The 23,724-nt window shown below is 38.7% G+C and overlaps 1 protein-coding gene and 1 pseudogene across 3 annotated transcripts in view; one reads left to right on the top strand and one right to left on the bottom strand.

Moving 5' to 3' along the window:
- Positions 1-23,724, bottom strand: part of BABAM2 (BRISC and BRCA1 A complex member 2) — a 449,694-nt gene that overhangs the window by 231,324 nt on the left and 194,646 nt on the right. The window lies entirely within an intron of this gene.
- LOC121164773 lies at positions 5,920-6,346 on the top strand (annotated as a pseudogene).

Below are 23,724 nucleotides of genomic sequence, written 5' to 3'. Positions count from 1 at the left end.
TCCTAAAATTATTCTGTAAAATAATGTTAACATTAAACACAGACAAAGAGAAAGAGAGAAAACATTACAGAATTTAACAATGGTAACTTCTAGTTTAATTTCAAAACAAACATGAGTAGCATTGAAGCTAACTTAGCATGATTAAAGTTTTATGAAACTTTTATCCTTACTATCCTAATTCTCGCTTCCCAGAACCACTATGCCTTTACATGAGTGACATATTAAACTTTCTTACCCATAAGACTGGAAATCAGAGGACCTCAAGTGAAGTCCCAGTTGACTTACTGGTTTATAAACTTGGTTAATTTCATAGAGTACACTAACAGTGTTTTACCAGACAGGCTTGGTGGCACAGAGGTTCAGCCCAAAACCTGACTGTAATGAAAGGAATGCAAATTAGGGCCTGAAAGCTGCATTTGAAGGTCATTTAGAAACATCAGAAAATTGGTTAAACTAGTCTCTGGACCTACGTAGCGTGGACAATATTATCTAACCATTCATCCTTATTTGATAGAAAACCAAATCTGGTCCACAGTGATCTGCACTTTTCCTACAGGGATATTTGCTATTTTTCTGCTGGTTTGGCTCTTTTGAGAACATTAATTTGGACACAGCCAATATAGCCCTATGCAAACAGGAGACACTAAAAACACGCATGGCGCAGGGATGCAGAAGAGGTTTTCCTTACTGAATCACAGATACCTGCGCATGGTGGAATTTTTATACCTGCACCTCCAGAAGAATGCCACATCAAGCCCAGATGTTAGGCAATCCCGACAGAGTTCTCTTGTTATTGTTTTCACTTTGTTTAAATAATTTGAAATGTAGCAACACAGATAAAAGCTTTCATCTGCTACTTCACTTCCCAAATGCATACAACACTTGGGTCTAAGCCAGACCAAGGCAAATTAAAGCCAGGAGACTGGAACTCAATTGAGGTTTGTCATGCAGGTAGCAGGGAACCAGCTAGTTGAGTCTGGTAGGAGCTTATTGACAGGAAGCTAGAACTGGGAGCAGAATCAGGACTCAAACTCAGGCATTCCAATCAGTGATGTAGGCATCCCAAGTGGTGTCTTAACTGATACACCAAATGATCACATTAGTACTAAAGTCTAATTACAGGCACAATTTATTTTCTGTGGGAATTCTCTTAATCACTGTTTCACTGATAGAACTGTAAAAAAAAATTAGACAATGCTAATATAAGGAAAAAATTGTGCAAAACTTATAAATTGCCTATGTGTAGCTTATACTTTTTTTTTTCCAGAGTATAGATCACTTAAACTACACTTAACAGATTTATATTGCACATTCTTTTTATAATAGGCTATTTTCAGTTACCAGTATGTTGTGGTAGAGACTTCTGGTTAGGATGATAGACTATACTCTAGAAAGCATTATTGAAGAGAAGCAAAAACTCCAACTGAGGTTGTACACGGGGAAGACAGAGGTGTTAGGCTCTTATTCAAAGTCCGTGTAAGTTTGAAGAGGGCACAGACCCCAGAGCTTCATGTTCCCATTGGCCTCAGCCTTCAGCAACTCACCAAAAGGTTTTGTTAATGGGTCAGTATTGTCGTGCTTCAGGATAAGCCACCACAGGAAAAGGAAGAGCTCTCTGTGTCTCATTCTCTAGTCCTGTTGCTCTGCCTTTCAAATGAATAAAATTTAAAAAAAAAACTTCTAGTTACATATAGTCAAAAAGCCATCCAAAAGCCTTCACTGTATGTGAACAAATACTATGTCCTGGCTTTCACTAAAAGCTCTTGCCTAAAGGAAGTTGGCCAATTCCTGTGCCCTTGACACCCCTGTGGGAGACTAGATGGAATTCCAGGCTCCTGGATTCAACCTGGCCAAGTTTCAGCTGTTGCAGTCATTTGGGGAGTGATCCAGCAGGTGGAAGATCTCTTTCTCTGCCTCTTTCCTTCTCTATGTATCTCTGCCTTTCAAATAAATAAATTATTTTTAAATGTAGCAAATGCCCATACAAACTAAATACCCCAAAAGTAAGATAAAAAACATTCACTGTAGGAATATTTCAATAAATATATATGTATATATTTAAAAGTTCTTGCCTCTGCCAAGATTTTGGAATTTTGTTCTGCAATCTTAGTCCTTTTACTTCTCTCTCTGTTAAGGTTGTGAAAATTAATCTGCTTAATTTAGCTTCTTGTGGTAAGAATGGGGCTTATGTTATCCAAGTATTTTACATCAAAGAGCTGAAAACAGAAATTCATTCACAGCCAGGCCTACAGGATCTTATATCCCCTGCATCACAAGGCAGACCAAATGTGGATCTTCTGGAGAAACAGAAAACTTCTCAAGAAAAGATCTATCAATACTAGCAATTGAAGCTCTCACAATAAAGATGACAGCTCAAAATCCCAAACTTACAGGTGGCTTCATTGCTAATTAAAATTTACTTAAACTGATGGTGAAATAAATTTGAAATTCTTAGAATAAAATAAAACAGGAGATTACTAACATATAGTGAAAGATCAAGAGAAAATCAAAATGAATGTTTTCTTCCCTAAAATTACAAAATGGGTGATTAAGAGTTGACTATGTAAATATTTTTGAAGAAAATAGGAAACAAAGCTAAATAGTCCAAGAAACTATATTGGACTCAAGAAGATACACTGCTAATTTTTAGGTGCATTTTTGTGTTTTTCTTAAGAATTTCTGAAGATCTGGTGCAGAAGCCTAGTGACTAAAGTCCTCATCTTGCACATGCCGGAATCTTATGTGGGCACTTGTTTTAATCCCAGAGGTCTCACTTCCTATCCAGCTTCCTGCTTGTGGCCTGGGAAAGCAACTGATGGCCCAAAGCCTTGGGTCCCTGTACCTGCATGAGAGACCTGGAAGAAGCTCCTGGCTGCTGGCTTCAGATCAGCTCAGCCACTTGGGGAGTGAGTCAGCAGACAAAAGATCTTCCTCCCTGTCTCTCCTCCTCTCTGTATATCTGACTTTCCAATAAAAATAAGATAAACCTTTTTTTTTTAATTCTGAAACTATTAACTTGAAGGAGAAACAAGATATATCTTGAGTTCTTACACTGTGATTTCCAAATGTAGTTTTAAAGTAGTTAAATAACAGAACCATGGGACTACAAAAGTAGGCAATTTCCTTAAAAGCTTATCACAATATTCTCCTCCTTCCTTCAAGCAAAAAAAAAAAAAGTTTCACACAGCCTGTAAAAGTAACTATACATCATGTTAGACATGAAAATTTTTGACCATTAAATAGGTGTTTCAAAGGTATTTCACAAGCATTTGTACATAAACTTACCTATCTATAAAAATGAAAACTGAAATTTCACTAAAAGGGAGGCACATTTAATTTGGAATCAATTAACTCACTAGGTTCAATAAGCAATTTAATTCAGAAAAAATATTCTACATATAAATAAAGGGGTAATACATGGTTTTTAATGCCCAATCCTAATTTTACTAATATTTGGGGACTGTATAAATGTGTTAGTACACTGGGTCACAGGCAAACCAATATATTTTTGACTCTGTGCTTCTCAAAGATCTAGTCAAACTGTTAGCTCTGTTTGTCTAAGATGGAACTTATATTTTTTTGTACTTGGGTATATCTTGCCTATAATTTACAGACGGACAAGTTCATTCTAAAATTGACTAATTAAAATATATTGATCATAAAATATGTACTGTTATCTTTTTCCTTTAACACATTTTAAAGCGTATAGCTGAAAATGTATATGTTCTTATGCCTGTGCAGCATAAGACAAGAATATAATTCAATGAAACCTTTATAAAATGTCAGATTAATTACATTTCTTCAGTGCAGATGGATTTAAGGAAATCATCTCTGAAAACAGTACTTCATTTAAAGTAAAATAAAGACAAAATCTTCTCTGGTAAATCAATGTGTAGGATTTGCCAAAATATTAAAACTGCCATATATTAAAGAAGCTTTGATACGGATTTTTAAAATAAATACAAGCAGTGCATTTGTGACAGTCCTAAGGCAATGCCCTACAAACAGATTTTTACAGATGGCACAGCAGGAAGGATCAGTTGCATGACAGAAGAAATAAATGCAACCAATTAAAAATAGCTAAATCCTAAATTTTACAGAGGTCATCTATATATACGTAACATGTTACATACTCATTCACTTAACGAACCTTTATTGAGTATCTGCACTTTGTAGGAAATCAGATACATCTGTATTGAAACTCAAGTTAGTACAAGGTTTATCACATACACAAAGTTTACCTCTTCCTCAACATAGGTCAGCATGACATTTCTCTAACATGACTTTATGAGGTTTTGAAATTCAGTGCCATAAAACTCAGATGCATAAATCACTTCTGAAGAATACATTTGTAATGCACCATTCATTGTGCAATGGCTTCATGTTTTGGTGGACTTAAGAGATTTACTGTTTCTTGAGTTCAACATTAACAGAGACAAAATCTTTATCTCTTTGCCCAATAAGCTTAATATGGACCTTAAAACTATTTACATCTATGTATTTGTTAATATGATACAAGTGCTGTTCTATTCATCCCAAATTGAAGTTTGTTGTTTAAAACATTACCTATGCTACATCTGACTAAAAATGGTATTTTAAAGCAGTATTCAAGTTAGGAAACAGACAAAATAGAGAAGTTGAGAGAGTAAAATTGTAAAACTGGAAGAGTAACATTTTCCTTTTATTGTTTCTATAACTGGTAACCTTCATTCTACAGGAGTTATATTTTTAGTTATTTTTAAGTCCAAATAAAAAATAAATTGATTTCATTTACAGGTAGTGATTGATCACTCATTGTCTTTTTAAGTAAATTACATAGGACTGGGAAATTGTCAAAAACAGGGACACTGAAGGTTACACAAAGCTCTTCTGTTTCATGGTTTTCTAACACAATCAGCAACCAGAGTTCCTCAGGCCGAGTTCCCGTAGATGATGGCCATATGCTTCTGTCTTGGGTCTGTCAGGGAAAGCCCAGAGCTTTCCACATTCCTTAAACGGATCAAATCTGCTGGACCCCTCCCTTCAGTAACAGAGTGCAACACTCACAGCCTGTGTAATAAGGCAGCAACACCATCTCTTTGGGAAACCACACAAAATGAAGACTAAGGACATTAGTCTGATAAACATTTTTTTCTTCTACATACACTTCGGCTCTCTCAATGTCCATAATTCTAGAGAAAAGCAAAGGAATTGAGCTATAGTTACCAGCCGATTTGTACTTTCAAAATCAACTGAACACAAAAGAGGTGATGTACAAATTCTACCTGTGAGTGTATACCATGGCTGACATTTACATTTTTCCAAGAAAAATGCGTCAGGTGCTCTCATCTCCCAGCCGCGTGGAGGCTGCTCCCAGACTCGTAGCTGCAATTGCCACTCACCTCTCGGACAGGTCCCTTGCATACCCCTTCACCAAACGGAGCCTCTCCTGTCCAAGCCTGTCTATGATTTCCCTCCTAAAACTCTCTGCAGAGGCCTTTCCATGCCCATAGTCTAACCTATGTGGTGGCTCTTACTACTTCTCCATCTTTGACCATCTCTAAGTCTTCAACACACTGTTCTAGTTCTGTACAGCTGCTGCCATGTCTCTGTCATTCACATGTCAACAGCAACCTCACAGTCTGAAAGTGGGAAGAGAGAGGCAGCCACACTATCCATGATACACATCTTGCCCCATTCACACCATAAGAAAGGGCAGATCTTTGAAACCACCCCAATTCATAGTAAACACCAAAGGTATCATAAAAATTTTTCACTTAAATTAAGTAGGTTCCCCTCCTTCATCATCAATTCATGGAAAATCAGCACAGGCTGCATGTTTCATTACTCTCAAACCATTCTTACTACCAACTTAATCTGGAAGATTGTACTTAATAAATGCAGGCAACTGGACTTTCTTTCTGTCACTATCCAGTGTCCAAGATGTCAAAGTGAGGACGTGGAGGGTTCTCTGGTGCCAAATTCCAGATTTCCCTGGGTCTCACCTGTGGGTGCCATGATCAACTGTGCCAAAAATATAGGAGCCAAAAATCTGTAAATCATCTCCATGAAGGGGAGCAAGGGATGGCTGCGCAGACTTCCTGCCACTGGCGTGGGTGACATGGTGATGGCCATGGTCAAGAAAGGCACACACCAGAGCTCTGGAAGAACATAGATCCAGCTGTGGCAGTTTGACAACAAAAGCAATACTGAAGAAAAGATGCTGTGTTTCTTTATTTTAAAGATAATGCAGGGGTCATAGTAAACAATAAACATGAGATGAAAGTTTCTGTTATCACTGGAACAGTTGCAAAGGTGTGCAACCTTGTAGCCCAGGGTTGCATGCTATGCAGGCAGCACTGCTTGATTCTTCAGTGTATTTGTAAAAAATAATAACCTATTAAAAACTATTTGCTCCTAGAAAAAAATTAATGCAGACCACCAATGACTAAATGTATAATTTCAAGTAAAGAAAGCAAAAGATGCTCACTTTCTAGGACAAAGACAAGAATTAGATAACTGGTTACTAAGAACCTGAGTCAGCCCTCAGGGCAATGATGCTGCCACACCACATGATATATTAATCCACCAGTCTCCCAAGGATGGTGGGAGTACACAGACAAAGCAGCAAATAAGACCAAAAGTCTCAGGAGTGTAGGAAGATCATCTCCTAAGAGAAAGGTAGGGCCTGTTAGGATGAGAGGCATAGAGGGGATGAGAAATCCTGAAAAAAGAATCTTAATGACTAACAACTCACTGTTTAACCACAGTAAAGCCCAAAATGAAACCAGAATCACAAATTCATAATGGGCCAAACAAGTATAGGTCTAAGGATTTCTTTCAAAATGCAAAGTGGAAGGAGACAAGTATTGTGGTAGACAAGGGACATGGAAAGGAGTGCAACAGAGCTGGTAGTGAAGTAGCAAGTCTTTGCAGACAGGGTGAAGCAGGGACCTGGCGGTGTCTAAGAGGGAAAAAGTGGCTAAAGGCCCAGACCCAATCCCACAGATGTGAAGAAGTGGAGGAGGCAGATATTGGGAGCTGTCGAAACAAACGAGAATATTCAGATCTTAGAAATAGAGCACTAATGATGAATTACAAGGCCTGATAAAAACAGGAAGGTGGGGACCAAAGAGGTAAGCGGAAAGAGACCAGCATGCTGAGATTCAGGGAGAGCATCTCCCATGTGCCGAAACTGGTGAGGATGAGGGCAGAGGATGGAAATTAGATACGACCTAGGTACTAAGGCTGTCTAGCAAGGTGGAAAAGAGCTCTAGGGTTGACAGAGTCAGGTGAACACACTGTTATTATTACATATTTCCCAGTGAGTGAGAGAAGCCTCCATAGCAATGGGAAGAACTAATTTTCACTTAAGACAAGGGGAGGAATCTGTACAAAGGCAGAACAATGACAGAGAATAAGGAATATGTCCCCTAAGCAAAAAATACTTCTCCTAGCCACTGCCATGCTGTGTAGCTTAATCATACACTCTACTAATACATTTCCCTGAAAGGCTTGAAACTGAGGAACCACAAAAAACAAAAACAAAAAAATCATTGAATATTTCAAGTCCATCACTGTCAGAGGATTTACATGCTAAGCACCCTAGGAAGTGTTTTCCTGCAGTATTAAATTTCATCTATATAGCCAGAATGAGACTATACCTGGACTGTGAAATACGTATTATACTCACTTCAGAGAAGAGGATATAAAGGCATAAACAAGGAACCTGTCCAAGATCAGAGTCAGTGACAAAGTGAGGACAGGAACTCAAGGGTAACTAGATAGCCCTTTCTATGCTTAACCACTAAAAGAATTCACATGAGTGTTTTTTCATCTGAAATTTCCGACCTTCATTCTTTTATCTTTGCAACATTTCTTTGAAAGCTATGCAATACTGATTCTCAACCACATCAGGGAACTACTACCCCACACCCACAAGTATTCACATTATATTGAGTATGTGCTGAGATGCCTTTCTGAGAAATACATTAAAAAACTAGAAAATGTATTATTCTTTTAAAAAATCTGCTTCTCATTTTCAACTAGCTAATATCCAGCTCAATAATTTATTTTGTTTCTTTTTCTCTACAGCAATATCCATAGTCATATCACAAAAAATCTTACTTACTAGTTACAATGTTTCCTCACCTCAAAAGAAACTATGCACTTTTAATTGATTTCCACTTTAAGATTTTTATTACTAAAAAGCACAAAATATGTTATTATGCATTATTATCTTAATTCTTACATACTACATATTGGTTTTCTTTTTTTTTTTTTGAAAGATTTCATTTATTTATTGGAAAGTCAGATATACAGAGAAGAGGAGAGACAGAGAGGAAGATCTTCCGTCCGATGATTCACTCCCCAAGTGAGCACAACGGCCGGTGCTATGCTGATCCGAAGCCGGGAACCAGGGAACCAGGAAACTCTTCCGGGTCTCCCACGCGGGTGCAGGGTCCCAAAGCTTTGGGCCGTCCTCGACTGCTTTCCCAGGCCACAAACAGGGAGCCGGATGGGAAGTGGAGCTGCCGGATTAGAACCGGCACTCATATGGGGTCCAGGTGCATTCAAGGCGAGGACTTTAGCCACTAGGCCACGCCACCAGGCCCTACATATTGGTTTTCAGAAAAAGTAACTGCATGTAAAAATATCTTTAGAACATTTGCTAAAGCATCCCATGCCTTCCAGGTGACTTGGTCATTTCCACACCAGGAGAATGAGGCACTCTTGGTCTTCAAAGAGGTAACCGACTCTGGGAAAAACTTAAAATATTACAGGGCTCTTCTAATTAGGATTACAAAGAGATGTAAAATGATTTCTTGTCATCAACCTAAATTCTTCCAGGGCCAAAATAAGGAAAACAGGAAAGGAGGTGCAAGTGGGATGGCACTAGGAAAAGTGACAAGGGAGCTGTTCTCCTATCTCACCTGAGATCATCTTCTCATCCTTTACACGATTTTGAGATCAGAGGGCTTGGTAGAGAGGAAAAATTGATCTGCGTGAATAATAAGTGCAATCTTCCCACCACAGATACAGCAGTGTGTTTAAAAAAAAAAACTTTCAGAAAATAGTGGGAGGAGGAAGGAAGAGAGGGGAAAGGAAAAGCTAACGGAGAAGGAAGAAAAGAAGTAAGGGAAAAAGATTGTCCACAATATTAACGTTGCTTCTTGATACCCTAAGAGCACTATTTTCAATGTTGCATAATTTTCCTCACAGACTGCGGCCTTCTCCTCACAAAAGATCCGTGTCTGGTCTTAGCCACAAAGTGAGAACAAGCCAGTGTGGCTGAGTCGGTACTGGGCACAAAGTGTAAAGTTGCCTCAATAATGCAGGGATCTTCTTTGGTGCTGGTTCCTGCCCTGGCTGCCCTATTTCCCAGCCAACTCCCCAACAAAAGCAGAGCAAGATGACCCAAATGCTTGAGTCCCTGCCACTCATGTGGGAAACTAGAACAAAGTTCCTGGCTCTTGGCTTCAGCCTGGCACATAACCGACTTGCAGCCATCTGGGGACTGAATCAGTGGATGAAAGAGATCTCTTTCTTTCAGTGTAATTCTTTCAAAATGCATAAACGTTAACCAAAAAGTGCAGTGTGGCTCTAGCCCATTTGTACTAATTATCTGTATCATAGTCTGACAAGTTCCTCTTTTAAAAGTGAGGAAGTGACCACTTGCCCTGCCTAATTTTTTTTTAACTGACATATAAAAGTGGTACATCCATTTTAAGGGCTGTGACATCTCAGTGGAGCTCTGCCAGTCTTACAGGGCTGCAGAGGCACGGCAGACAGGAGCTCTGCCCCAGGTAGAGCTGCAAACATGCACTCAGGCAGCTGCGAGAAACAGGGGCTCTGTGACTAGCCTGGTGCCAGGGGCTTTGCTGCCTTTCCTTGTCCCCTTCTCCCTACTATAAGAAGATTGTTTTGTAGGCTTAATATTGCTTCACCAACAGCTAAGGAAGGAAATATTTCTATGTAATAAAAATTCTTTTGGTGTTTGTTACTCCCTTCTCCTCCATGCAAAACAGGAAAGCATGACATGTTGCCTTTTATGGTTACAAAAGATCCAGATGAAGGTTCTCAATGTTCCCAGACAATCATGCTCTCAACAGTACCACAACACTTTCCCAACTTAACGCTGTTTGCAGAGGGGGAGAATGTCTTACAGGCTCCAGGCTTAATATATCTCCAGGGAAGACAGAATCTGAGAAATGTTTACTAAATCAGGTCAGCAATTGATCAAATAGGAAATTCACGGAAATAAAGCCACTAATATGCTTGCTGATGCCTTCGTGAAATAAGGATGAAAAGTTAATTTTAAGTTGTTTTAAAAAGCATTCTTTCAAATACTCATACATATTATTTCAAGTTCTTGCACCAACATAAACTTGCAATCCCATGTTTCCCAAACATTTCTGAAGTCTGCAGTATCTGAACCATTTTCTCTGGTAGGGCACTGACAAGGATGGACTTCGGAAAGCTGTTAAGATGGCATTAGACCTTCAGTGCCTGTGCCCATGTGGAAGATCCAAATGAAGCTCCTGGATCTTGGTTTCAGCCTGATCTACTGATGTCTGTTGTGACCATTGGAGGAGTGAAACAGAGAGGAAAGACAAATTGAAAGATAGACTGACTGATCTAAATTTGCCTTTCAAATAAATCTTAAGAATTATAATTAAAATTTTTTCACTTTGTAAAGTAACTGGCCACAGGGTTTCTTTTTCTTCTTTTTTTAAAGATTTATTTATATTTACTGTAAAGTTAGATATATAGAGAGCAGGGGAGACAGAGAGGAAGAGACTCTGTCCAATGATTTATCCCCCACCCCCAAGTGGCCACAACTGACCGGTGCTGAGCCAATATAAAGTCAGGAGCTTGCTGCTTCCTTTGGTTCTCCCACGCAGGTGGCAGGGTCCCAAGCCTTTGGGCCATCCTCACTGCTTTCCCAGGCCAAAAGCAGGGAGCTGGATGGGAAGCAGGGATGCCAGGACATGAACTGGTACACTTATGGGATCCCAGATTGTACAAGGCAAGGACTTCAGACATTTGGCTACTGTGCCAGGCTCCATAGAGTTTCCTAAGAATTCTTAATTAAGAATGGGGCCCAGCGCGGTGGTGCAAGGGTTAAGGTCCTCGCCTTGCATGCCCGAGATCCCATATGGGTGCCGGTTCTATCCCGGCAGCCCCACTTCCCTTCCAGCTCCCTGCCTGTGGCCCGGGAAGGCAGTCGAGGACGGCCCAAAGCTTTGGGACCCTGAACCTGCATGGGAGACCAAAGCTTTGGGACCCTGAACCTGCGTGGGAGACCCGGAAGAATCTCCTGGCTTTGGATTGGCATAGCATCGGCCGTTGCGCTCACTTGGGGAGTGAATCATTGGACAGAAGATCTTCCTCTCTGTCTCTCCTCTCTGTATATCTGTCTTTCCAATAAAAAAAAATAATAAAAATAAATCTTTTAAAAAAAGAACGGATTAGGCATTTGGTCTAGTTGGCATTGAAATTCTTGCTGTCATTTCCTGACTCTGGCCACTGACTCCAAATTTGTGTCAGCGCACTCTCTGGAAGGCAGCATCAAGGCTCAAGTCACTGAGCTCTTGCCACCCAGGTGGAGGCCTGAGTTTCCAGCTCTATCCCAGCTGCACTCATTGTGGATTCCGGGGAAGTGAACCATGGAGATGGGAATTTTGTGCTCCCTCTCTCTTTTTGCCTCTCAAATTAAAAAAAAAAAAAAAAAGTGAATAATGCATCACACAAAGTAGTATATGCAATGTCTGTATAAAAATATCTATAGTATAAAGTTACCAATGAATGTAGATTTATGACATTTTAGCTAACATGTTTGGAAAATGATATAAAATACACACTGTTAATACTGTTAAGAAAACACTAAAAGCAGAGTAGAATAATTCTGAGTTCAACAAAATAGGTTTATGTCAAAGTATAAATATGAATCGTCTAGTGTCTATGGCATAATTTTAATCAATAAAATGAAACATACGTTTACCTCACTCTCACTTAAAGATAATACTTAGATTTACAGAGAACAACAACCCCTAAAAAGCACTGTAAATTCAAACAGCATAATTAGACCTTGAGTTTCCCATAAAAAGAATCATTAAGGCAGGACACCTGACCAAAGCCACAGATCTAAAAGTTGTACTTTTCATTTTTTAAGATACACAATGGGCAACAATGAAAGAATATGCTTACTTACTGTGTACAGAAAGACTTATATAAATAACAATTCATAAAAGTTTTCTTTACCAAGTTCTATTTCCTAAAAAAGTAAGCAAAAAGCTTTTATTTTTACCTTTTTCAAATTCTTGCCTACTTACACATCAATAAGACAATGAATAAACATTGTCATTAGATTGTCAAATTCTGATGATTCTCTCTAGAAACATAAGCAAGAGTTTCGTTGTTTTTCCCTTAGATAAAACAGCCCAGACAGGTATACAATAAACAACAACCTTCTCATTATGCAGATGGAAGTACCCGTTGGGCCTCTGCCCCTCATGTTCCCTCCTCCATCATTCAGATAGTCACAATTCTGGAAAGTCTGTTTTGAGGAAACTCTGGCAAGTTTGATGACATCTTGAGAACTGATTTTTAGAGGCTGGTGCTATGTAGTGGTATGTTAACCCTTCACCTGTGGTACCAGCATCCCATATGTGTGCCAGTTCAAGTCCAGGTGCTCAACTTCTGATCGAGCTCCCAGCTAATGCGCCTAGGAAAGCAGCAGAGAATGGCCCAAGCCCTTGGGCCCCTGCACCCATGTGGGAGACCTCAAAGAATCTGCAGGATTCCAGCTTTGGATTTGCCCAGCTCCAGTCATTGTAGCCATTTGGGAAGTGAACCAGCAGATGAACGGCCTCTCTCTATCTCTCTCTCTCTGACTCTCCTTCTCTCTCCTTAAACCTGTCTTTCAACAAAAATAAACAAACCTTTAAAGAGAGAGAACTGATCTTTACTGCTACTTTTTTTTTTAAAGATTTATTTTTATTTTTTTTTTATTGGAAAGGCGGATATACAGAGAAGAGGAGAGACAGAGAGGAAGATCTTCCGTCCAATGATTCACTCCCCAAGTGAGCGCAACGGCCGATACTATGCCAATCCGAAGCCAGGAGATTCTTCCGGGTCTCCCACGCAGGTGCAGGGTCCCAAAGCTTTGGGCTGTCCTCGACTGCTTTCCCGGGCCACAGGCAGGGAGCTGGAAGGGAAGTGGGGCTGCCGGGATAGAACCGGCACCCATATGGGATCCCGGGCGTGCAAGGTGAGGACCTTAACCACTTGCACCACCGCGCTGGGCCCTACTGCTACTTTTTAAACTGTAAATTTCTATATGTTAAAAGTAAGTGGATGGAGAAGTTAAGATCAATGTTCCTTAATTTATTTGGGAACATATGTTCATTTATGTGTTTAATTGACATGAAAACAAGAGAAGAAAAATTAGTTCATGTTGCAAATATGAATAACTGCAAAATGAGCCTCACTGAAAATCAACTGCTTAATTATCAACAAATGAATAAATGAAGGGGTATGTGTTTGATATATAAGACTCCACTTAGTATGGCTACATCTCATATCAGAGTATTTGGGTTCTGACTGCACTTCTCATTCCAACTTCCTGCTAATACATACCTTGAGAGGCAGCAGATGACAGTACAAGCTCTTGATTCCTGCAACCCACATTGACCAACCAGATTGAATTCTGGAACTCATGGCTCTGGCTTCATACAACCCCAGCTATTGTTGACATTCAGGGGATGAACCAGAAGATGAATGATCTCTGCCTTTCAATAAAATGCAAATATACATATGTAAAAATTTTTAATAAATGCATGACTACAGCTGGTGAGATATATGCTAAGCTTCTGATGCAACACTATCAATCCATGTGGGCATTGGTTTGTGTCCCTGCTGCTCCACTTTCCATCCAGTTCCCTGTTATGGACTGGAAAATAACAGAGAGTGACCCAAGGCCTCGGGCCTCTAACCCACATGACAGAGTGAGAAAAAGTTCCTGATTTGGCTCAGCTCTGGCCTTTGTGCCCATTTGGGGTGTGAACCAGCTGATGGAAGATCTCTCTCTCTCTTTCTTTTCTTTTTCCCTTCTTTTCTCTGTAACTCTACCCTTCAGATAAAAGTAAAAAAAAAAAATGTTAAAAGGGGGTAGAATGAATGAATGCATGAGGAACAAATAATGCAGGTACCATATTCTAAACACTTTCTTTTCCTCTTGGTGCTAAACAATGTTGGACTCAGCTGACCAAGCTCCCTTCTGTACCACCCTTTCTTTATGTTCCCAAAAGCCAGCTCTCTCCTGGTTTTTCTACCATCTCATCAACCATCTTCACCCAATCTCTATGCTGATTTCTTTGCTTACCTTCCTAATATCCTCAGGCCTTAGGACTCTTTTTTCTGTTTATCTTGTCAGGTGATTCCAGCCATTCCAATGGGATAAGTAGTGTCACTTCAACCTCTTTTCTGAACTCCAGACTTGCATACCTTATCTGTTAGACACCTCTATCTAGAAATGTCTAAAAGGCAGTGCCAAATCAACACATTCAAACTAGATTCCTAATCAAACCCTCAACCTGCTTATGTGAGTAAATGACTTCACTATTCCCAGGTACTCAAGTCAGAAACCCAGGGAATGATTTTAGATTCATCTTCACTAGTATTTCATTTTCTTGACATAATGGATTTCATAGAAACCACACTTCACATTATCCTTCCATCCCAACACACTGGCACTCCAGAAAAGTGAAGAAAAGAAGCCTGATAACATGATATGATACTTAGGTTCCATCTCCTGAGCATTTTCTTTTCGGTGGGGCTGGAGAAATGGGAGGGAAGACAGGAAAGGAACTAAAGAGATATGCCCAAAGAAGGTATTGCTAGACATCCTGGGTGTTCATAAAAACCCATGTTGAAGAATGTCTGGTATATAAAACTGGAGATAACTGTCTTTAGCAGTAACAATAAAAAATGTATTTAAAACTTTCTCTGAAAATAGCATTTATTTAGCATTAAATTACTTTAAAAAGCACAGCCTTAAATCTCAGAATGTAAGTTCTAGAAACTTACATGAAATTCTTTTGTGAAATAAACAGTTCCTCAGTGCAATACCTCTTCTGAAGTCTATAATCAAGGATAATTATGCTATGGGATAAAAGCCAGAAGTTAATACAATTTTAATAGCATCTTATACATGCTATAAAAATATTTTAAATTCATAAAACATATAAGAACAAAGAGAAATAGTCATCTCTTAAAACTTTAGTTCTTAAAGAGGAGATACCTTCTTGAAATATTCTGTAAGAAGATATTCAAATATAAAAGGTTATGCTTTATTATTATAAACATCTAGGTCTTTATAATCAACTAGCCTCTTCATCCCCAGTAATTACTAATTATATTGAATTCTATTGTCAGTAAGTAGGCAAAGCTCTGAGTAATTTTAGTGTTTGTCTCCAAGACCCAAAGGTTAAGAAGGTGGCAAGAACTCTTAAAATGAAAGACAGCAGAAGCTGCCAAAATATTTACAGATTTTCCCAGTCATTGACTTCTACCACCAATTGCCAATTAACAAAAGAATGTATTAAGTTGACAAACCTTACTGACCATATACAATAATGAACTGATGACACTCAGATACATTATCAAAAAACGCAAACAGGGCCTGGCGGCGTGGCCTAGTGGCTAAAGTCCTCGCCTTGAACGCGCCAGGATCCCATATGGGCGCCAGTTCTAACCTGGCAGCTCCACTTCCCATCCAGCTCCCTACTTGTGGCCTGGGAAAGCAGTCGAGGATGGCCCAAGGCTTTGGGACCCTGCACCCGCGTGAGAGTCCAGGAAGAGGTTCCTGATTCCCAGTTTCGGATCGGCATAGCATCGGCTGTTGCGCTCACTTGGGGAGTGAATCATCGGACGGAAGATCTTCCTCTCTCTCTCTCCTCCTCTCTGTGTATCCGCCTTTCCAATAAAAATAAAAATAAATCTTTAAAAAAAATGCATACAGTCTGTCCTTGAAGTGTGCTTGATATGGAAATACCTTCATACAAAGACAACAGGAAAAGAGTGTTGACAAAACTTTCTATTAAAAACATCAAGTGGGGTCAGCATTGTGACCTAGTAGGCAAGGTTGCTGCCTGTGACACTGACATTCCATATTGGCTCTGGTTCAAATCCTGGATGCTCCATTTCCTATCCAGCTCTCTGCTAATGGTGCAAGTGCTTTGGCTCCTACAATGACATGGCTTTGGCTTAGCCCAAAAATTGATCATTGTAATCATTCCAGCAGGTGGAAGACCTCTCTCTGTCTTTCCATCTATTCTGTAGCTCTTAAGTAATCATATCACATTTAAATTATTTATATAAACTATATTAAATTACTTAAGTAGGAGTCATTCCCGCAGAAAAACCTTAAAATCAACCATTTTACAAAAGCATAAAATGCACTGCCTTAAATTTTTAAATTAAATCTAATAATCTATAATACAAACTATACAAATAAAAGAAAAATATGAATTATTATTCAAATGATAAAACAATTCTATAATAGAATTGTTAGAATAATTTTAGAAATCACAAATTCTCTTTCTGAAGATTTAGTTATTTTTTTATAATATTTATTTATTTTTAATGGAAAGGCCGATTTACAGAAAGGAGAGACAGAGAAAAAAAATCTGTTTACTAGTTCACTGTCCAAATGGCTCCAAAGGCCAAAACTGAGCCAATTCAAAGCCGGGGCCAGGAACTTTTTCAGGGTCTCCCAAGCAGGTGCAGGGTTCCAAGACCTTGGGTCACCCTCTACTGCTTTCCCAGGCCACAGGCAGGCAGCTGGATGGGAAGCGGAATAGCCAGAACCAGAACTGGAGCCCATATGGGATCCTGGTGCATACAAGGTGAGCATTTTAGCCACTGAGCCAATATGCCAGGCTCAGAAACCATAAATTCTAAAAAAAAAAAAGTACTGTATTTGATTTAAGTGCATTATTTCCAGTGGCTTTTGAAATATGTGGCAAATATTGCATATTAAACTTGAATAATTTATCAGATCCAGTTTCTATAACTACCAAAACTTACAAAATACTAAACTTTCACAGGATGCGAAGCTAGTTTGTGTCCCCTAAAAAGATACAATGCCCACAGTTACACACACACACACATATACACAGAGTCTTTGTTTTTATACCCGTTATACGGGCTGAGCATCCCTAAATTCAAAACCCATATTACAAAGGTAAGTAAGTATTTGATGCAGCAGCCAAGATGCCATGTAGCACAATATGGTATTTCATTCTAAAGTGCCTGGGTCTAAGGTCCAGACCTACTCTATACTCCAGCACCCTGCTACTGTGTACCTGCACACCAGCGCATGAAGGCTCACATAGCAGGATGTCTACCAGACAGAAAACCTGGGTTACTCCCTGTCTCCTGATCCTAGTCAAGCCCAATCTCAGCTGTTATGGCCATTTGGGGGGAGAATCAGCACATGGGTGATCCTCTTTTTCTCTGTTTATCAAATAAAATCAGCCAATCAATTAAAAATTTTTCAAATCCAAGCTCTTGAACTTTTTCAGTACTCTCATGATGTCATGCTTGGAAAAATTCACCTCATCTAACATGACAGGTCATTGTCAAAATACAAGTACACTAAAAAATTACCTCAGGTTAGATGTATAAACTGTGTATGAAATATAAGTAAATATCATGCTTAGATTTCAATCCTATTCCCTCCAAAAAAATCTCAATATGAAAATGCAAATATTCCAAAATCAAAAAAAAAAAAAAATAAATCCACGATAATTCTAGCCCCTTAGCATTTTGGTTACAGGATCCTTAACCTGTAATTCACAATTTAACCTTTCATCCTTTTTTACCTAAGTATAAATTTTCCTTGCTTTAGAAAGGGAGCTATTATGTACCAGGGAGTCACTGTTTACTATAGGGGTGGGGCCCCAATGCTGTACAATTCCACTGCCAACTGCTTAGGAACCCGAAGGCCTAGTCAAGCTACATTCTCAAAAAAAAAAAAAAAAAAAAAAAAAACACAACAACAAAAAATTCTGCCTGCTCAGCGTTTACAGGGAAGTACAATCTAGTCAAGATGATCCTGTATCCTGTACACTCTATGAGATCCAGTTTAGGTAGTGACCAAGCAAAGAACTGTCAGAGTGCCTACAGGCCCTTGAGGGTGCTTAGTGTTCAAAACAGACATAGGCAGACAAGAACAACAGCTGGTTTTTTTAAGACTTTGTAGTATGCGAAACCTTTAGAGTTCAATGTTCCCAAAGATTCTTAAACAGAAAAAAAAAGTCTGTGACTCTCCTAGATACTTTCTAACGAAGCACCTTTAAATATTTTTTTAAGATTTCTAAAAATATTTTAATTATTTTTAAAAAATTCCTAAAAATTTTATTTTTAAAAAATTTCAATTTTTAGAAAATTTCAACTTTTAATTATTTCTAAAAATATTATTATTTCTAAAAATATTTCTAAGGAAGCGCCTTCATTTTTTTCTGGTCTGTATTTTTCCATTCCCAAAAACTACACAGATTATTTCACTGTAAGTATAAAGAAAGCTTACTATTCTCAGGGAAACCTTACACCTTAAACAGGAGCTAGAAAACCCTAACTGCCCCAGGGAATGTTCTCCAGCCTTGGAGCAGAGTCCCTTCTCCGGGCCCAGGTCTGGGTCTCACCAACTCCTTCCCTTAAGCACTTCACAGTGCTCTTCTGCGGCTCACTCCTACCAACACCAGGGAAGTCAGTAAGGAAAAAAGCATGGAAAAGTCCAGCGATAGGGAAATCGATCCTTGGAAGATTTATTACTAAATAAATATGGCCCCGTTTCTTCAGTAGGGTCCAGGAGAAATCTTGCTTTATTCACACACATACAGAGACAAACCTAGAAATGGATACATTTATATCCTACGTCTTAAATCCTAGTCTGAGATCTCCTTTCAGAATTAATTTACTCATTCTGGTGAACGAATAAATAGTAGTTTTCAATCAGGGGCAGTGTTGTCCTGCAGGTGACATTCGGCAATGTGTGGATATATTTCTTATTGTCACAACTGAGGGCAGAAGGAGAGTTCTACAATCTAGTGGGTAGGAGCCAGGAATTTAGCTGTCCTACTACGCAAAGAACAGATGGATTGGTGGGAAAGACAGATTTACTGAGACTGGAGAAATGTGTGTGTGTGAGAGAGAGAGAGAGAGAAAGAGAGTGCTAGAGAAAGAGAGAGAGCGTGTAAGCGCATACTTATGCTTGTGCATAAATTCCAGGAACTCCCTTGATCCAGGCAGCAATAACATTTCTAAGGCTTCATCCTAAATAAGCAGTTAGACTTATGCATGTTTGTCATGGACATTCACTGCCTCACTCCCCTCAAAAGCAATGAAAACACTCCTAATATCCAGCAGTAAAGACTCTATAGTAAATTGTGACACATTCACTTAACGGAAATTTGAATCCTACACAACTTTTTTTAAAGAATGAGTAAATCCACAAAACACAGCAATGTCAATGAAAATCAGCAGGAAATTACAAATAACAAATAACATATGAATTACAAATAACACATTAATAATGATCTTTTTAGGGAGTACTATTTTATGGGTTTTTGCATTTCTATTTCACATTTTATAATTCAAGAAACTAAGGCTTAGGAGCTTTGAGTAACTTACCAAGGTGATACAGAAAATGCTGGGCATGTAATCTAAACAACAGCAATTTGACCAGAAGCTTAAATTATTATCCAGGGCTTTTGCGTGACTTAGCACCTTTTTTGAATATCTAACAAAAATGAACACACACACAAAGCTTTCTAAAATTTTTATTTATTTTCTTCCCTTGAGGGACAGGTCAACAGTCAGCCTGCAAGCCTGAGCTCCCATGTGATGGTTCACTCCCCAAATGCCTGCAACAGCTGGGAGTGGGCCAGGCCAGAGCTAACAGCCAAGAACTTAGTCAAGATCTCCCACATGCTCCAGCACCACTGCCCCCCAGGGTTCACAGTCACAGGAAGCAGGAAGTGGAAAGAGAGGTGGAACCTGGACCCAGTACTTTCCTATAGGGTGCAGGCATCACAACTGCTGTCAAAATTGTTGGGCCAAAGTCTCGTTTTTATTATTTTAAATAGGTATTTATTTTTAAGAGGGAAAAAAACAAGATACACAAATCTTGAGTGTAATTTTACTTAAAAGCAATTTTCAATGAATTTTATATATGAAAAGCTGTTTAGTTCTGATGGTTCTAAATGTCCATATATAGAGAGAAATGTATACCCAACCTTTTAAAGAAATATATCTTTCATCACAAAGTCACACTGTTGACAACTTAAGATTGATAGGGAAGGAAAGCACTTCCAAGGCTACAGTAATCAGTAAGCCTTTTTGGAGCTGGGGCTAGGGCGGTCAGAAATGGTGTTTCTTTCTCTTTTTAACTGAATAAAGAAAAACTTCTCTGGGTTTTTTCACAGGCCATGAATTGGCGATGGGACAGAGAAAAAGAGGCACAGAGCATCAGAGAAGGCACGCATGGATACAAATTTGTCAAAATAGCTATGGGGACAGTTTCATAGCACCCCAGAGCAGGCAGAAGCAGACACCAGAAAGCTGCTGTGTGCAGTTTTTAAAAATTTCCTTGAGCAATAAAGAAAACCAGAGTGAAAAAGTGCTTTGAGTACAGTTGTTGATACAGTTCCAAAGAATAGGTCTAACTCTTTTAACTTTATTCCCCATAACACCTAAACTTAGATTTGTTGTGTAAATTTTAGCCACTTGTACAGGCAATCAGTAAATACTTGTTCTGTTATTTTAAGACTTTTTATAACTATCAAAATGATGAGAATCATAATAGAAAACACTGATAGAGGGCTCTATGGTACTCACTGAACTAACTGCTACTAGTTGATAAGTACTCTTCAAGTCACTCCTGGAAGCAGGTAACGGCATTCTCATTTATTTTATTATTATTTTTTTGAGATGAGAAAACCAAGTCATACAATTAGTAAGCAGAAAGCTGTAACACCGGCATTACAGTGTGTGTCTGCCTTTGTCCAGGCTCCCCAGTTAACTGGGAGTCAATACTCCTGTTGGGCCAATGCTTTTCCAACTTAGCACCATAATTTCTACCCTGGTGGGAAGAAAGAAGCTCACTCAGAATTGCCTCTGTGAATCAGCTCCATTTCAAGGAATGAAAGGTTGCAAGTAGATTTGACTTGTAAGCAAATTCTTCGACCGATTATATCCCAAAGACATCTGAAAATACATCAGACATGATTGCCCTGTAAAGTAGAGATTTCTGGAGTATACAGCTTGTCACACAGTAGATATTCATTAAATTCCAAATGAGTGCGAAAAAAGATACATGCGATAACAAGCAGACATTCAGATATATTATATAAACTGCTCACTACTGAAGAAATATATCAGATGTGACACAAATCACAGTGACCCCTTTAAGTAGTCACTGAAATGCTTGAATTCACGAGCATAAGAAAGAAAGGACTGCAGCAAATAAAAAGAAAAGAATAAACACAGGGAGTCTACAGCCAACTGATCCAGGCATCAGGATGATAGATGAAATGGGACTTTCCTCATGCCTACTGCACACAGCTAGAGATCTGTATCTTCAGTGTGCTAGGAATCTCTATTATCCTGAAAGGTGAATAAGAAGTAGGAACAGTGACCAAGAAATGCCCCCTTCAGCATTCTCTTGAACATAAATAGCTACTCTACATTAAAACACCCTTTAAAATCAAAGTGAAAGAAAAAAAAACCCAAAGCAGAGTTTTAAAATTCATGCAACTTTTTTTTTCCTTTTGGTCTTCATCAACCCAGTTATTTTAAGTTGCTATTCACTAAAAACTATAAGATATGTCAGTGTTGAGGCCATATGTTGAAAGTCAACGAGATTCTTTTTTTTGTTAGCATTCTCTGTCTTTCATTGGCAGGTTTTCTAAGTAAGATCTGTCATCTGAAAAGCTCATTCTGCACAGTTGATGACTTTCCATAGGTCATGTTTTCAGATTGAATCACAATCTTTTGTAGCCATATCTACTTAAAAATCCCCATCATACTCATATAAAATATAAAACACTTTTTTTCAAAATATGATGTAAGAGTATGTCACCATATTCACAATTAAACCATATCAAATTGTCTTGGTGAATCTTTAATGATGGGGTGAGTGCAATTAGGCTTTAGAACTTAGATGTAAAAATCCCAATTTACCAGAGTTGTAAACTTTGTATTTTATGTATTAAGGTAGACTGCATTAGCCAAAGGGTTTCACAAATGTTGCATTGCGTGACTTGGTTCTGATTTACAGTTAAGACTGTTCAAACTTGTATTTTATGCCCTTGCTACACATATACACTGTAAATATTGCATAAGAAGATAGGAATGTAATAACCATAAAAATAATTGCAGGCTATTACACAATCACAAGTCTGTTTCTATTCCTTATTAGACCAGTCTCATCATACCACGTAAAGTACATACACTGAACAAAAATAGAATGAGTTCTAGAATTAATTTTCTTTTACATCTCCTTGAGATTAACATTTTTACTGCTATAACATGGATCACAAATTTTTTTAAAAGCAAAAAGGTAGAAAAAGGTCTACTTAATATGTGAATTCACCTATATTATCATTAATCCTTTTCTATATTACATATGTATGTAAATACATATGTACATTTATTTTCTTAAAAAAATTATTACTGAGTATATACACTCCGATTTCCATTTCTCTAAGTTTTATATCCAAGAATTCAATCAATCCAACCAACAGCAGGTGAAAAACTATCTTTAAAATTATGTATGTACTGAACATATAGATAATTTTTCTTGTCACTATTCCCTAAACAATTTAACAACTTTTTACATACATCTGCATTCTGTTAGATATTATAAATAATCTAGAGATAATTTAAAGTATACAGAGGCTGTGGTAGGTTCTATACAAATGTAGGTATCTGCAGTAAGTCTGGACCCACTCACCCACAGAATCCAAGGGATGACTGCGCTGTGCCCATGAAGTTGAATTCTTACAAACCTAAGCCCCTTCTTGTTTGTGACACTATCAAGACACCCCAGGCTCCTGAAATTTCCTTTAACCCATGCTCCGTCCAATGTGCTGTCCCCAGTGAAATCATAAAATAGCATGTTGATGATACCTTGCCTCTGCTTTGGAACCTTAGGTGTCTTGTAGTAAGTACTAACTGAACTCCACATCTTCCCTCCCCCAAACATTTATTCATTTATTTGAAAAACAGATATAGAGAGAGAGACACACACACACACACACAGATTAAATTTCCCATTTGTTGATTCACTCCCCAAAATGCAACAAGAGTCAGGGCCAGCTAGGAAAAAGCCAGGAGCATGGAACTCCATCCTGATCTCCACTGTAGGCGGCAGGGGCCTGAGTATTTGGCCATCTGCAGCTCTTTCCCAGGTGTTGGAGCAGGAAGCTAGACTGGAAATGGAACAGTCAAGCTTAAAAATGGTGCTCCTATGAGTACCAGTGTAACAGGCAGCCTAACCTGCTCTGTCAACACACCAGCCACTCCAAACTCAATGTGGTATTGCACATTCAACGATCCTGTTTTGCCTTGAGCAAACTTCAAATTCATCCACCTTAAGGCCTTTCCTTAAACTTTCATTCTTCCTGGAAATGACAAACAAATAAGGCCACACCTAATGGGTAGGATTTCAATAGTCAG

The sequence above is a fragment of the Ochotona curzoniae genome, unplaced genomic scaffold (genome assembly GCF_017591425.1).
Source record: "Ochotona curzoniae isolate NIBS_2020 unplaced genomic scaffold, NIBS_Ocur_1.0 contig_883, whole genome shotgun sequence".
Classification (NCBI taxonomy): domain Eukaryota; kingdom Metazoa; phylum Chordata; class Mammalia; order Lagomorpha; family Ochotonidae; genus Ochotona; species Ochotona curzoniae.
Note: the sequence above shows the minus strand (reverse complement) of the source record. Positions and strands in the feature narration are given on the sequence as shown.